The sequence below is a fragment of the Melanotaenia boesemani genome, chromosome 19 (genome assembly GCF_017639745.1).
Source record: "Melanotaenia boesemani isolate fMelBoe1 chromosome 19, fMelBoe1.pri, whole genome shotgun sequence".
Classification (NCBI taxonomy): Eukaryota; Metazoa; Chordata; class Actinopteri; order Atheriniformes; family Melanotaeniidae; genus Melanotaenia; species Melanotaenia boesemani.
In genome coordinates, this window is record NC_055700.1 from 4,418,176 (window position 1) to 4,433,150 (window position 14,975).

The following is a 14,975-nucleotide window of genomic DNA, read 5'->3' on the forward strand; positions in this document are numbered from 1 at the left end:
ACTATGTTCTGGTGCCCTGGGATGCTCTGCTGTCTTGTCCGGGCTTATTTAGTTATGCACGGCCTGTTTATTGGAGACATCCTCCCCACTGGACTCCACCCTCTTCTGGACCAAAAGCACGGCTGGGCTCCTGCTGAGTCTTCCAGACAACAACCTGTGTTTGATGGAATTGCGTTTTTTTTTTGCATTATTATTTGTTGTGGTGTTTTGACTTATTTATTCATTTTTTTTTTAGCATGTGGTAATTTTCTTTCAACAGGTTACTTGTTTTTATGACATTCAGGCCACCCAGCCTCTTTCTTCTGTTTTTGAAGAAATCGGGTAGTTTTTGGAAAGAGTTCTATTTCAAATTAATTATTACATATTCATGATCTTTTGATGCTTTCTGTGCATTCAGATTATTTAAAAAAAAATCCCTACAGAAAATAAAACAATTGCAACATCTCTTTGACATGGGTACCCTCGCAATTAAAAATCAGATGATAGAAACGCTCTCTTGTTTCTACAGCAAAATTTCAAAGATCACCACAGATTTGTTCTGAGAAATGGGATTATGAAAAACAACATTTTGACCCGAGGGAGCACAAAATAAAAGGTCAGCAAAATATACAAAAACCCCTGTCTGTGAATGTCAAATGTCAGATTTCACAGCAGTTTGCCCACTGATGTCTTGCTATGAAACAATTTGCTGAAATCTAGCATTGGGTAAGCAAAAGTATCCAGATGCTGAAAAAACTACAGTGTCCCTGTTTACTCCTACGTGCACATGAAGACTGAGCTTCTCCTGCAGGTTTGGATCTTGGTCTTTCTGAATCAAATCTTCTATTTTGAATGTGATTTTTCTTGGCTGTCATGGAGCCACCGGTCCCTTGCTCTGCCCTGCTCGTGTGCTGGCACAAGCACTTCAGCTCCACAATGAAGATGCCCGTCAGGAGTTTCCATGTGGATGAACTGAAATTTGATGCTTATGTCAGGCATCTATCAGGTATGATCAGCACTGCATTGCTGGTTATGCTGTGAAGCTTCCTTTAGTTGCTTGGTTGCCTGTGCAGCTCTGTGGGAATGTGTTTGATAAATTTGAATCAATGTTGTTAGGTGTGTGTGTGTGTGTGCGCCTGTTTGTGTGAACCAAAACTGGAATTTTGTCTGATGTAAAGTGGCTCATTATTTTTTGTAATTAAACATTAAATAGGTTGTAAAGAACTTAAAATGCATATAAAAACAACTTAAAGAGTGTGTTTGTGTGTACAGAGTAGTTCCTATTTTTCTAAGTAAATTATTTATTGCTAGCATTTTGCAGTTTGTAGCAGGGTTGTGACAACTGTTCAAATGTACAACGTTTGTTACTAGACAACTCTAGAAGGGAGTGAGACCACAGACCAGGCAGATGTGCTGGATTTGCAGTATGTAGAACAGGGGTGTCCGAAGTCTGTCCCCGAGGACCACTATCCTGCACGTTTAGGATGTTTCCTGCTGAATCTGATTAATGAGTCAACATGTTTAGGCAGAATTTGACAACAAGCTTTTGAGGAGAGCCATTTAATTTGTATCAGGTTTATAGGAGCAGGGAGACATCTAAAACCAGCAGGACTGTGACTCTCGAGGACACCCCTGATGTACACTAAATGAGATTAGTATTTGATTTATGATGATCTTACTAACAGAATGAGCAAGAGCTACAGATTGTACAGGATACTATATAAAGGATATTGTATGCTCACTGATGCCCCTGCACTGCTTCTACTGGTCACCTCTTCTTACATCATGCATATCCAAAGCATTAGCGTTTTGAGTACATGTAAAGCTGACACTATAGACAAATCTAGGATATAGCTGTTATTTAACACTGTTATTTAAAGTGAATAGGCCATCATTACAGCAGTTGGGTGATACTGTTTGGTTTTCATTGTTGCATAAAGTATGATATTGTCTTGGTTCTTTGGTTAATTTTAACCCATTTTTTCTCCACGGCTCTTCAGTTCAGTTGTAAATTCTGCCTGACAGGGTAGGGGCCCCTTTTCTTTTGTAGATCAAGTCCTAGCACCCAACACCCCTGTTGAAGAGGTAGATGATGATGTGACTGCCATTAGAAAAGAGGCTCATTATTCTTTGAAAAAACAAAAGAGTTGGGTAAAGAGGGATCAGTAGGACCTTACCAAGTCTGCCACCTCTCTTGGTTAGAAAAACCTCCTCGAATTAAACAGAGTAGATGGGACTTTGGCTCAGGATTGTGATCTTACTTGCATTTACAGTGATACTGAAATGTAAGTGGGTGTAACTTGGCCTTGGCCACAGTTCCAGTCTTGATTTGTGAGCATCAGACATCAAATTGTGTCTGAAAAGTGAATTTAGTGAAGTTACCAAAGTCAGATGTTTGTTTTTTTTTTTTTTTAACTTAGCTGTGAATGTGCTCTGATTGTGCTGATGATTCATCCAGGAGAGATTAAAGACCCCTGGAGACTTTACTCTGACTCATGTGAAATCATCTATTAGGACACAAACACATGTTACACTCAGATACTGTCAAATAAAGTGGTTCAGATGATGTGAGGGGGCTGTAATAGCTTATGTCTTTTTTTCTTTGTTTTTTTATTTATTTATTTTTCAAATGACAGAAAACCTTTAAGACGTGTGTTTAAACTCTGTTGGGTACATCCTATATGTGTCCACCCCCACACAGTCCAAGATATTCTGTTAAATGTAGTAATAATAATTATTTAAAAAAAACAAGAATGAAAAGAGATGCAAAGAAACTCATAAGCCTTTGATGTGGCAGGTTGTTCACTGACATTTATTCTGTGTGTGCTGTGTCAATCCAGGCAACAGGAAACAGCGGAGATGACAGAGTGGGTGGGTTGTGAAACAGGAGTAACAATGATGCCATCACTTCACACCAGCAGTATTTTGCCATTATGAGAAGTGCTTGCATACGCAGGTAATTTATCAGGGTCACCGATCAGAGTTTGATGACAGACATCTGACACTCATTCTCTCCTCTGTCCTTCCTCTCTGCTTCTTTTCCTCCCACAGCGCTGCTGTGTCAGATGACTGTGTTGGCCCATCATCCACCAGAAAGACGATACTCTGGGTAAGGACACTGAGCGCTGACTTCTAGTAAGGGAGGCTATATAAGAGGTTATTAATGTGTAACCAATGTCTTTATTACACAGAGCATGGAGTGTGCTCTTTAATCATTCCCACTGCTTCTAATTTTAACCAATTAATAATTCATAATCAGTTTTATATAACTAATTTGAAGTTAATAATGCATTTCAAAGTGCAAAGCTAAAGAAGAGAAATCAAATGAAATCTGACAGTCATGTTGAACAAATTAATTTCTCTCTTCTGTCTGCTGCCAGTGCACGCTGCAGCAGCTGGCCGGTTGCAGCTCCTGCTGTTCTGTCAGCTGAAATTTTTTTCACATCTCTTAATTAAAGACTGCCGGTGTAACAAGTCTTTAAATAAATGACAACCCCAAACTAGAAAACCGTAAATAAATGCTATAGGAGGATATTATACGTTTAGTTTCTGCCCTTTAAGTTATGTTTTCCTGCTAAAAATTCTTTCAAAGTTGGTTTGTTTGTTGTTTAGATGTTATTTTAAAACAGGATGCAGATTTATTTTCCTGTGTAAAGGGTAGAAGTGAAAGCTGCATAAAAACTGCAGGTTCTGCAGATGTTAACATGAACAGTCTGAAAATGTCAAATCAAAAAGTTTAAAAATCAATTTCTAAACTTGTTTTGTCTATTTTGTGGAGTTGGTCTCATCACAGTATGAAAAGATCTGGTCTTTAAAAAGTCTGAAAGACTGAATCTGGTAATTGGTACAATTCTCCTGTTTTTCTCTCTCATCCACAAATTACTCCAGGTTAAGTTTCTTCAACACATCAGTGTTCCACCTCTCTGGTTTTGTACAGTATATCTAGTATATCCATCTTGTTCGTGGTAATTTGGCCACAAATACGTCTAGAAAGAGGAAGGAGGAGTTCACAGAGGATGCTATTGAACAACTGAACAGGTGGCTGTGGTGAGAAGGAAACTGAATTCAGTCTTGAACAAACTCTCAAACCCTTTTCATGCCTTGGACGTGCTTGAGCAGAGCACATTCAGAAACGGACTGATATAATAATAATTAATAGGTTATTACCTCTTGTTTAAAAAATACATGATTACAGAATGAGAAAAATCTCCACTCCAAAGACACAGTTTTAATTCTCAAAGGGTGTGATTACCTGTTTTTCTTTACCATCTCATTACTGACATGTTATTTTGTGTTCTGCTGTATTGTTAAGCACTTTGTGATTTTTATCTTGAAAGGTGGTAAACAGGTGCGAATCAGGCACCTGGTTACCAGCAACAAGTGCACTGGATCCTGGACATGTGGCGAAACGTTACGTTCAGCAATGAGTCCAGATTCTGCATACGAAACTTGGATGATAGGGTCAAAGTATGGAGGAGACATGGAGAACAATGTGCTGACTGCTGCACCCATAGTACAACAGCTTTTGGTGGAGGCAGTGTGACGGTTGGGGGCAGAATATCCCTCAATGGAAAAACAAAGCCTGTCATCACAGAGATACTGAGATGAGATTCTACAACCAGTGGCAGTTCCACAGTCACCACAGTCTGGCACCAAACTCCATCCTCCGAGATGACCATGCTTGCTCCCACAGAGCAGGTTTATCAGAGACTACCTCATGAATTTGGGAGTGGAGAGCATAGAATGGCCTGCCTGCAGTACTGACTCAACCCCACTGAACACTTGTAGGATCAAATTGGCCATGCTGTTTGTGTTGAGTGACCAACACAACCACATTGGCTGACTGGTGACAAATGCTGATTGAGATGCTGTCCCACAGCAACCAATGGTATAAGATGTTTTGCCAAGAAGCATTTTTACAGAAAAAAAAAAAAAAAGCCACCAAACACAAACGTCCTCACTTTGCTTGTTCTTAAAGTCCCTGCTCTCTTTCCTCATTCATAATTTATCCTAGCATGAATGCTGCCTTTATAAAAGGTAAAAACTGTTATTACAGTACAACTTAATCTTAACATATTTTATGAGGTTTGGTGCAGATTAAACGACACATGATTCAGACAGAAAGGTGGAATTAAGCACTCAATCATTTTAAGTGTTAAACCCAACCCTACCAGTCATTTTCAGATTACCTCCCATCGAGGGCTGTTTTCACAGGTAAAAAAAAAAAAAATCTGTGGTACTCTGTTTATAGTCCCTGTAGTGGGTCAAAGACCTTTGGGTAGTAACTGATCTTTAGGGTAAACTCCTGCAGTAAAAATACATCTTGAGATTTCAAAAGCTAAATAAATATGAAATTCCACCTCTGCTGCAGCAGTCTGGGAGGGAATAGATACGTCTTTCCCTTAATGCAACAGGTTTAGCTCTAACACTCTGGAGGAATCATTAATGTCAAATTCTTGAGTCTGCATAATGAAAAGCATTGTTAAAACAGGTAAATGTCACCTGTTCCAAGTCTGAAAATGGGGCCATATCACTATGATAAACCTATTAATTTTTATTATTGCAGATTGAATAAATGACATTTCCTTTATTCATGATTAAATATGCCATTAATTTTTTAAAAAAAAGGAAAAAAAAACTCTTTATTTCTTAGTTTTATTGTAGACATTTAAATCCTCCACAGAAATAACCATATTAAAACACCTGTATGCAAATCAAGTTCAGATAAAAGGTATGTAAAAACATGCAGTGAGAGCACATAATGCAAACTGAGTCTAGAAATCTGAGCACTGGTTAATATATCTGTCAGTACATAACAGGCATGCAACACACAAACTGAAACTGTTCACCTCCCCACTGACATTATTTTAGCATCTGACATGTTACGCTTTGGATCAAAGTGTCACATCAGAATTAGTAGAGCTATTAAAGTGCATGGTGGCAGTCGAGCTTCACCCTCAGTGACACTCATTAATCGCTAAAGGAGAAACTATGCTCTGTGGCCCCTCTCCACAGGAAGGTTCAGAGGACCAAGCAGTCCCAGCAGCATTTCATTTTCTTGCTCAAGGGGGATGAACAAATTCTTAGCAGTCAAATTGATTTGATCCTGAGACTTCGAGCTAAGTGGTGATCTTTTCCTAATTGTTACCCTGATGGCAGAATTAACAGAACTACCTCATGATAATACAGAAAGCCTGAAGTGACAGTGGTGGCTCTGTCAGGATGTGCTTTTTGCTCTTTATCAAGCAGCCATCTATAAAAGATCACTTTGGTGTCCCACCGATGTTCACAACATATTTGGATTGAGAGAAGCATCCAAAATCAATCTGACAGGAAACAGATAAGGTCAAGTTTCCTCTTTGTCTGTTGTCCAAAACAAAAGCAGCAGGATATGCTTCTGAAAGGGTCAGAAGGTCAGAAACGTCAGGGCCTAAGGCAACAGTGGGCTCATGAGAAGGTCATGCTAAAGTTTTAAGATTTACAAGTACATGCAACAAAGTGGAACAGAATGCTTCAGTCCTTGCAGAGATGAAAGGCATAATTGAACAGTTAAATCTATATTCTTCGTAGCGTCATTAAGCTTCTGGACTTTGTTATGAATTTAGAATACAATACAAGCCCTTCTCCAGATGTAAAAAACCTTCACCTGATCGCTCAGAATGAGCTAAGCCACCATCTGAAATGTAGCTCATCTCAGCATCTTGTATCTGTGATCTCATTACTTTGGTCACAACCCAAATCCCATGACCATTGGTTGGAAGGCAGATATACCACTAAATTGAAAGTTTTCTTTCAGCTTAGTGCGCTCTTCACCACAACCGACTGGCGCAGTGCGGCTGATGAAACACTTTGTGTTTTCTTCCATTTTACCATCATTTGTGAACAAGATCTTAAGATACTCAAACTCCTCTGCTTGAGGGAATGGTTCTTTTCCAACCAATGAGCGTTCCACCCTTTTCCATATGAGAACTATTTTTACCCTGACTGCTTCACACTCAGCAATGTGTGTGGAAGATCTTGGCCTAAGGAAGGAAGCCAATACAACCACTTTATCTACAAAATGCAGGGATGCAGCAATGAGGCTGCCAAACCAGACACCCTCCTCTGCCCGACTGCCCCTTCTGTCCATGAACACCACAAACTAAGGTCAACAGCTCTTTAGCAATGCCCAGAATTAAGTGGATGAACCCTGTTTTCCCTTTCAGAGCCCTCAGTTGGTTTGCTAAAACTTGCTTGAGGCAAACCAAAAGTCCTTCTCCATGTCCGCACCAAATTCCACCTATGCCCGAGTTTACACTTCTCCATCCACCAATGCTCCAGCCCTTTTGGCCATTCAGTACCTGTCATCTGCTTCAGGGGACCACTGGGATCACCATTTCTGAAAGACCTCCTTCTTTAGCTTGGCAACTTCCATTACTGCTGGTGTCAACTGATGGCTCCTCTGGTTGTAACAACAGGCACTGATGACCTTCTGGCCAAAGCTCTTAGAAGCTGCAGCCACTATGGAGGCTTTGAACATAGTCCATTTGGATTCCATGTTACCAACCTCCCTCGGAAGACATTTAAAACTCTCCCAGAGGAGTGTGTTGAAGGCATTCATCTTCACAACCTGTTTGGGTTTACTAGCTCTGTCTGGCAGCCTTCCCCTCCACCAAGTCCAGGTTACTACCAGGTGTTGAACAGTTGACAGCTCTGCCCTGCTCTTCACCTGACTGTCCAAAACATGTGGCTACAGATTTGATGATACAATTATACTAAGGTGGCCAAGTTCTTCAGGTATACTTATGAAACACCGTATGCCCAAACATGGTGTTTGTTATGTACAATTATGACAAGCACAGAAATCCAACACCAGAGCTACACCCAGGCTGGGATCTGAGGTCGTTCCTCCAGGTCATGCCCCTCCAGGTTATTCCATCATTACCAGATGACCATTGAAGTCTCCCCAAAGAACAATGGAATCCAGAGATGCCACCTCCTCCAAGAAAGCCAGGTTGTCTGAGCTGCTCTTTGATGCATAAGCACTAACTGCAGTTAGAGCTTTCCCTCCTGCAACTTGCAGTTATAGCAAGGTGACTTTTCACTGGGGAGAACAGCACTGAGGCACTCAGCCAGAAACTTGTGAGTTAAAAAGATAAGGGGGTCATGTCACCATGACAAACAAACAAATGTGAAATATCATCTTCTTTTCTTTGAAACAATTGTGGCATCACGCTAAAAGAGCAGGAAATTCCTCATGGTCTCTTCAATCAGTACAGTCCTGTACAGGAGCAGAAACTTAATTGTTTACATTTTTGGACCTGTCATGATTTTAATGTAGCCAAATTTAAATATTTTAAATGTGTCTGTCTACAGAAAACAGCTCAAATCACCATCACCCTTAACAGTTGTCCATTTTATTTTCAGAAAATATCATTTTTTTCCACAATGTTTTAATTTCTGGTGCATCAAGGGAAAAGTCAGAAAAGCCCTGCAGAAATATATATTTTTGTTATTCTGGACATGTCACATTTTTCACACTAGATGTGCAATGTATTATTAGACTTTGTGGCACTACAGGCCAATGACTGAGCACCTTATTGAAAGTAACAAAACGGGCTGTGGTGGTCATGGAGTGGTTGACTTGCTTGCTTATGGATCTTTGTCAGGGATGTTGTAGATCTGGAAGCACCCACACTCTTTCAGGGGTTACTGAATCTCATTCCAAAGGTTTAAGTTCAGAATTACCTCAAGTGCTAATTCAATATTGATTATTCTGCTTAAATGATCTGTAAATTACACTGATATCTCCAGGAAATTAAGGTCTAATTAAAAAGGAAATGGAGAAGGTATCAGGAGTGGTGCTTGTTAAGTTTCCTACATTTATATGTGATGTTTAAATCAATATGAGAAAATGATGTGGAAGCTGAAAATGGTGCATCTGTTTCCTGGAAACATGAGATTACTGATTCCTCCTGACTTAAATCTGCTGCTCAGCTTGGTAATCAGTGAACAATGATGTAAATTAGTTGGTGTCTGTGTTTCAGCCACAGAACAATTGTTCTTTCAAATTTCATCTGGATTTTCACAGAGTGACTCGGTGTGATTCCTGTTATCAACTAACAGTTCACTTCCTTACTTTTTGTTTCCTGGAAAATGTAGCAACCAACAGTTTTACTCATAACAAGGGACCACAGTATGTGGGAGGCTCTTGGAAATGTAGTTCAGAGTTAAAGAGCAGAAAAAGTTCTCATAAATTTGTCTTTTTCTATAAAAGCCACATTAAGAATGTGAGCTTGTCTGACCTGGATGATTGCAGCGTTGCAGTGACAGGTTTTGTACTCGGCCGCTGCGCTACATCACGCGGTGAGGTGGAAGGTTAAAAATGCTTCTGTTGTGTTTTGTGGCTCTGCGTCTCTGCTGCTTAATGTTTGGGATCGTTTGATCTGCTGCTGCAGACGTGGAAGGTGAAACAAGGAGAAACTCTGTGATGTTAATATCTCTGGCCATGCAAGTCAACATCACAACAGCACCACGACCGCATGATGTTTGAATGCGTGTCACTCGCAATTATTGCATGCTTGTGTTTGTGTTTATCAGCAGTGGTGGAGGATGCAGTATTTTGTGATGCTGGATTAGAGCCCAATCTCTGATGTAAAGTGCTGTGGCAGCCAAACGCACATCGCTGCACCACATCACCAATACTTCGGCCACATCGCCTCCACCATCCATACCAATAAACAACTTTGGATAAATGTGCAGTTTTGACTTGTACTAGCACAGAAACTGATGGTGGTGCTGAGCATTATCATCTTAAGGCCCTTCTGGAAAAAATAAGAAGTAGAGTGCACTTAATTTAGAATAATTCAAATATTTGAACTGCTTTGGATCCTCATCTGACTGTAAGAGGCTGAAGAACACGGAGCTGTTGAAACGGATGTAACTTCAAAAACAAAGACAACAAGTAATTTGGTTTATTTAAAGATAATTTCATATTGATATGAAAACATGATTTCTCAGATTTCCCACAAAATCTAACATTCAGATAAATCTTATACTTTCTTTGGTTTGGTTTGCTTTCACACTCCACTTTACTCAAGCGGAACAAACCACACAGACAACATCAGACAGTTACATCTGCTTACAAGGAGCGCTATTCCCCAAAACGACCACTGACCAAGAAAAAAGAAGAAAAAAATCTGCCTCATCATGTGGCCAGGACAGTATGATTTCTACTCTTACTTTGATGTTCCAACATATTCTGGTTTTCACAAGACTCTGTCCAGTACGAGCAGCATGAGAAACAGCGAACTTGGTTCTGCTTTGGCTGGGATATACTTGCTGTTAGCAATGTGTCTGCATACGTATCATGGCTGATAACTGTGCCTAGCATTCATTTGGCTCACACTGATGCAAAGTAATGTGTTGTGTGCGCAGTTTGATCAGACTTGATTGCTAGAGGTGCAAGGTCACGTGGAGGTAAACACAATGGCAGATAGTTTTGAAGAGTGCTTGTCAGACCTTGTCTGCAACTGCCATCTTTATGATTTTTCCTCCTTGTTGAACAGTGACAAACACTCGAACCTTAAAAGTTGGCAATAGGTTGAAAGCGTTTTGGGAGTTTAAGAGGAGATTTGCCTAAAAATGCCCAGGAATTACAATGACCCGCAGTTTGGCCTTTTCCCTATTTCTAAGTGCTGTATACTGCCCCTAGTGGTGAGCTCAAGTATCAAGCGTTTAGTAAGTACAAGCACAGATTTTGCAGAATGTTGACGTGCATGTTTGCTTACACAGCAAGTATATCTCAGCCCTTAGATGGACCAAACAGCACCAGTGTGAATGTGCCCTTAGATACAGCCCATATCTTTCATGAGTTACAGAAGGATGTATTCCTGAGTAGCTCGCTTAGGTTTCACGAAACTAAATCTGAATTTTCTGACTGTCAAGAAAACGACTACATGTGGCACAAACTCATTGATGTTTGTTAGTAGGACCTGGCAAACTGGTCCGAACTGTAGGTATGATGGATTGAGCTAAATACTGCTAATTTATCGAGGAAAACCTGATTCCGCCTTGAACAGAATTGAGAATGCAGAGGATTCATCTAAAATCAATATCCGGGCAATACTGGGAAAAAATTAAGATGCTGAGATCGGCTTCAGCTTACCTGAGACCTGTAATGGACTAAGCGGTATAGATAATGAAAAACAAATGTTGAAAGACATTTCAATAAATCCACTTTTGAAGTGTGTGGCACATTGTGTTGATCATGTGATAACAGCACATACAAACCCATTCTGATTGATTCAAAACGCTGTTGTTGTCTTCAGATAAGCTTCAGTTTTATAGCTCAAGTTAAGTCAGTCAAGCAGTTAGACTGTGTGATAGAAAAACCACAATGATTATAATTTCTCCAAAACCTTATGTTTCCTCTTCTTGTATTGACAGTGTTTTCCTTTTTAATGAGCCCTCACAGTAAAGCCATAGCTAACAGGATTAATACTGATCTCTTATTTGCGTACTTCAGTTTGCATCTGATGAACACGGTGGACGGTTTGAGCTCATTCTCTGACTGCACTTATTATTTCTCCCTCTTCATCTGTATGATCTAATCTCCACAGCAGTTGGTGGCTAATCCTGAAACCTGTGGCTCTGTGTAATGAAAGTGTATTTTTGAATACTTAAAACTTATCTCTTTCTGTAGACATGAATTTTAAAAACTATTTTCATGCCGTCAAACGTATGATTTAAAAAAGCACACACAATGTCATGCTTCTTACAATGCTGAAGGAATTAAAATAGCTGATGTCACTGTGTTGTTAGAGCTATAAAAATGTTTCCAGAATAATTTCAGCTATGTTAAAATTATTTTTTTCAACGGTAGTGCTTCTGGTATGACTGAATTTCAGGTTCAGGTTACATCATGACGACACCAGAAAAGAATCCAAAGAAACACTTGAGAGGAAAAATGTGTGTCGGGTGTGTCAGTTGGTGAATCATCTGGGACTCATCAGAAAATCTCAACAAAAAGTTAAAGGTGATTGGTTTGGAAAAATCAGGAGACGGGTTAATCAGGTTAATTACTCACAGGGGATTTCTGCTTATCGTTCAGTTATTGACTGCGAGCAAACATTAATTGAAGATGTAAGAACAGATTTAGCCACCAGCTAATTGTCTGAGGCCATTTTTAACGATGGACACAAAGCTGCCAGTCATGGTCGTGTTATTAAGTCTACCACTGCTGCTGTTTGACCCTCTCTTTTCAGCAATGGCACATAGCCTCATAAACTCTACTGTATCCATGAATACGGAGCAACTAATGAATTCTTTTATTTCCACCTGTTCGGATGTATTGGATAGTGTAGCTCCCCTTAAAGCCTTTCACCCAAAGACAAAACAGGAGCCTTGGCACTATGCCACCATGTGTGCAGCTCGGCATGGGTGTCGGAAGGCGGAGCAGAGGTGGGAAAAGGACCATCCTTGTCTCAACTCATCTCTCTTTTGGTTCCCCCCCTCTTTTGGAGAGTCAAGGATGAAGAAATCAGAAAATGGGAGAAGAGGAAGAAACAAATGACCCTCTGAAAAACAGGTGGGTCAGTGACACACATGATCTCAACAACTCTGTGTGTCAGTGATCAACAAGAGCTTACAAGACTGAAACCTTAAAGCAGCCAGTCAGACCAGAAGTCTTTAGGATGAGAGGGAAAAAGATGAGGTGGCGGAGGCATCAGGTTCAGGATATGAATTTTCTCCATGGACACCTGCTCTGCATTTAGTCATTACCTCTCTTACTATACAATCATCTACACTTTCTTCAGCACATCTGGCATCACATGGCAGCATCTTAATTCACTTACACATGTAGACGTGGTTTGCTGAAGTTCACAATGAGGAAGAAAGAAGATTCAATTGGCTTTGAATTTGACATGGATGTTGGTAGATGTGCTGGTACTGGGATTTTCACACACAACCTAGGGTTTACAGAGGAGGGTCTGAAAAAGAGAAAATATCCAGTGAGCAGCAGTCTGGATAAAAGTCAGAGGAGAATGGGCAGACTGGTTGGAGACGATAGGAAGGCAACAGGAAGTCAGTTCAGCACTGGTTCCAACCAAGGTCTGCAGAACAGCCGACAAACCTGCAGCAACTGTGTGATGCTGTCATGTCAATATGGAGCACAATCTTTATGGAATGTTCCAAACACCTTGTTGAATCTTAAGGTGGCTCTGAGGCCAAAAGGAAGTCCAGTACTAGTATTGTTGACCTAAATAAAGTGGGCATTAAGTGTGATTTGACTATTGTCATGTGATTCATCATAGCTTTCTCGTGTCCAGCCATTCATCCCGTCATGAGTTCTTCCCTGAGTTTTGTCTTTGTTGGATTCTACTGTAGTTTCTTGTACATCCTCTTTGCTGCAGATTCTGTTTATTAGGGAAAAAGACCCTTATTTGTGACCTCTGCCTGCTTCTCACCTCATATTTCTGTGTTTGAGTCCTTCCCCTCCTCTCTGTTTCACAAAACGATACACCTACAAGCTCCTGTTTGTCAAAACCTTTTGCTGGAGCTTCTTCACACCCATGTCCAACAAATCCTTTACAACAAACAGCTAGAAATCCTAGAAGACGAGGCTGGTTGGTCATCATCTTCTGTTCTGACACAGCAGCCCTTTATTTATGAAGAGTGTCTCTTAAAGTGGTGAATATTTATTTGGTGCATTTATGCAGTTGAGTTTGAAGTGTCACACACTCCAGGGAGACCTGGTCACTGAGGAATCCATGGAGTCACCTCTCACTCTGAGGAAAAGCAGAATGAGAATGATAATCTGCTCATCAGAGAGTCACAGCCCCAAAGGCTCCACACCATTTACCCACAAATGAATTTGTCAGGACTGACTGGTTTTATTGATTGTTGGGCTGATGAAGAGGAGGTTTATTGAATGTGAATGTGCGTTGAGTGGGGTAAAGAAGAAGAGGAGGGCGGTGCTGTCAGAGAAAGAGACATTAGTGGCTGTGACAACTCTGCAAGGGAGAGAGATGTGCAGAAAGAGATGGAGGGAAGCAGACAGGAGTGGAGTTGACAGCCGGCAATCAGTTTCAGTGTGAAACAGAGAGCATGCTGAGAGCCACAGTGACGCGCAGACACCGCTCTGTCAACACCAACCAAACACTAGGCTGTCAGCATGCACAACACACTAATTTGTCTGTCAAAGCAAATACATCAGCTAATTACAAAGTTTAGTGACAGCGTGTCAACAGGTGCAATACTTCTACTGTTGTGTCTGTTAATGAAATTAAAACACTACTGTTTATTCTGGTTAACATGTTGCCTGGAAAATGTAGCTTAAATAAAACAACCTCCTTCTCACCTTACTAAATACCTGTTTGTGTGTTACTATGAAAAACAGGACTTGTGTTGAGCAGACTGAGCAGCTTTAACATGAAAGTCAGTGAGCAGAACATAAACATATACAGCTGTGCAAAACCCACATTATTATTCTTTAAATGTCTTTTCCAAACCATCAGACATTCTATCAGAATGTGGACTTTGCAACCAGAAGTAAGAACACATTGGATAAGACCTACAAAAACATGAAGAAGAGGATGGAAGCATTACATAACTTTTTTGAATGACCTGACTGGGACAAGTTCAGGGAAGCTGAAACTGAAATCCAACACACACAGATAGAGGAGTATGCTAAGACTGTTTCTACCTATTAGTGTTTGAATGATGTCAACATCATTATAAACATCACCACATGGGCCAATGGGCAAGCCTGGATGACAAATCATGTTAATAAATACATCCAACTGCCATACAGCAGGGCTGAAAGTGAGTTGTAAGCTGTCATGCAGACTGATTGAATTGATCCATTGTGTCTTTTTTATGCACTTTCTTGTAATCTCAGTCTCAAAACCTTGATTTTGAGACATAGAAAAGACAATTTTATTTGTCTCGCCTATAGACTGTATATCAGGGCTACTCAATTCGGTCCTACGAGGGCCGCAATCCAGCAGGTTTTC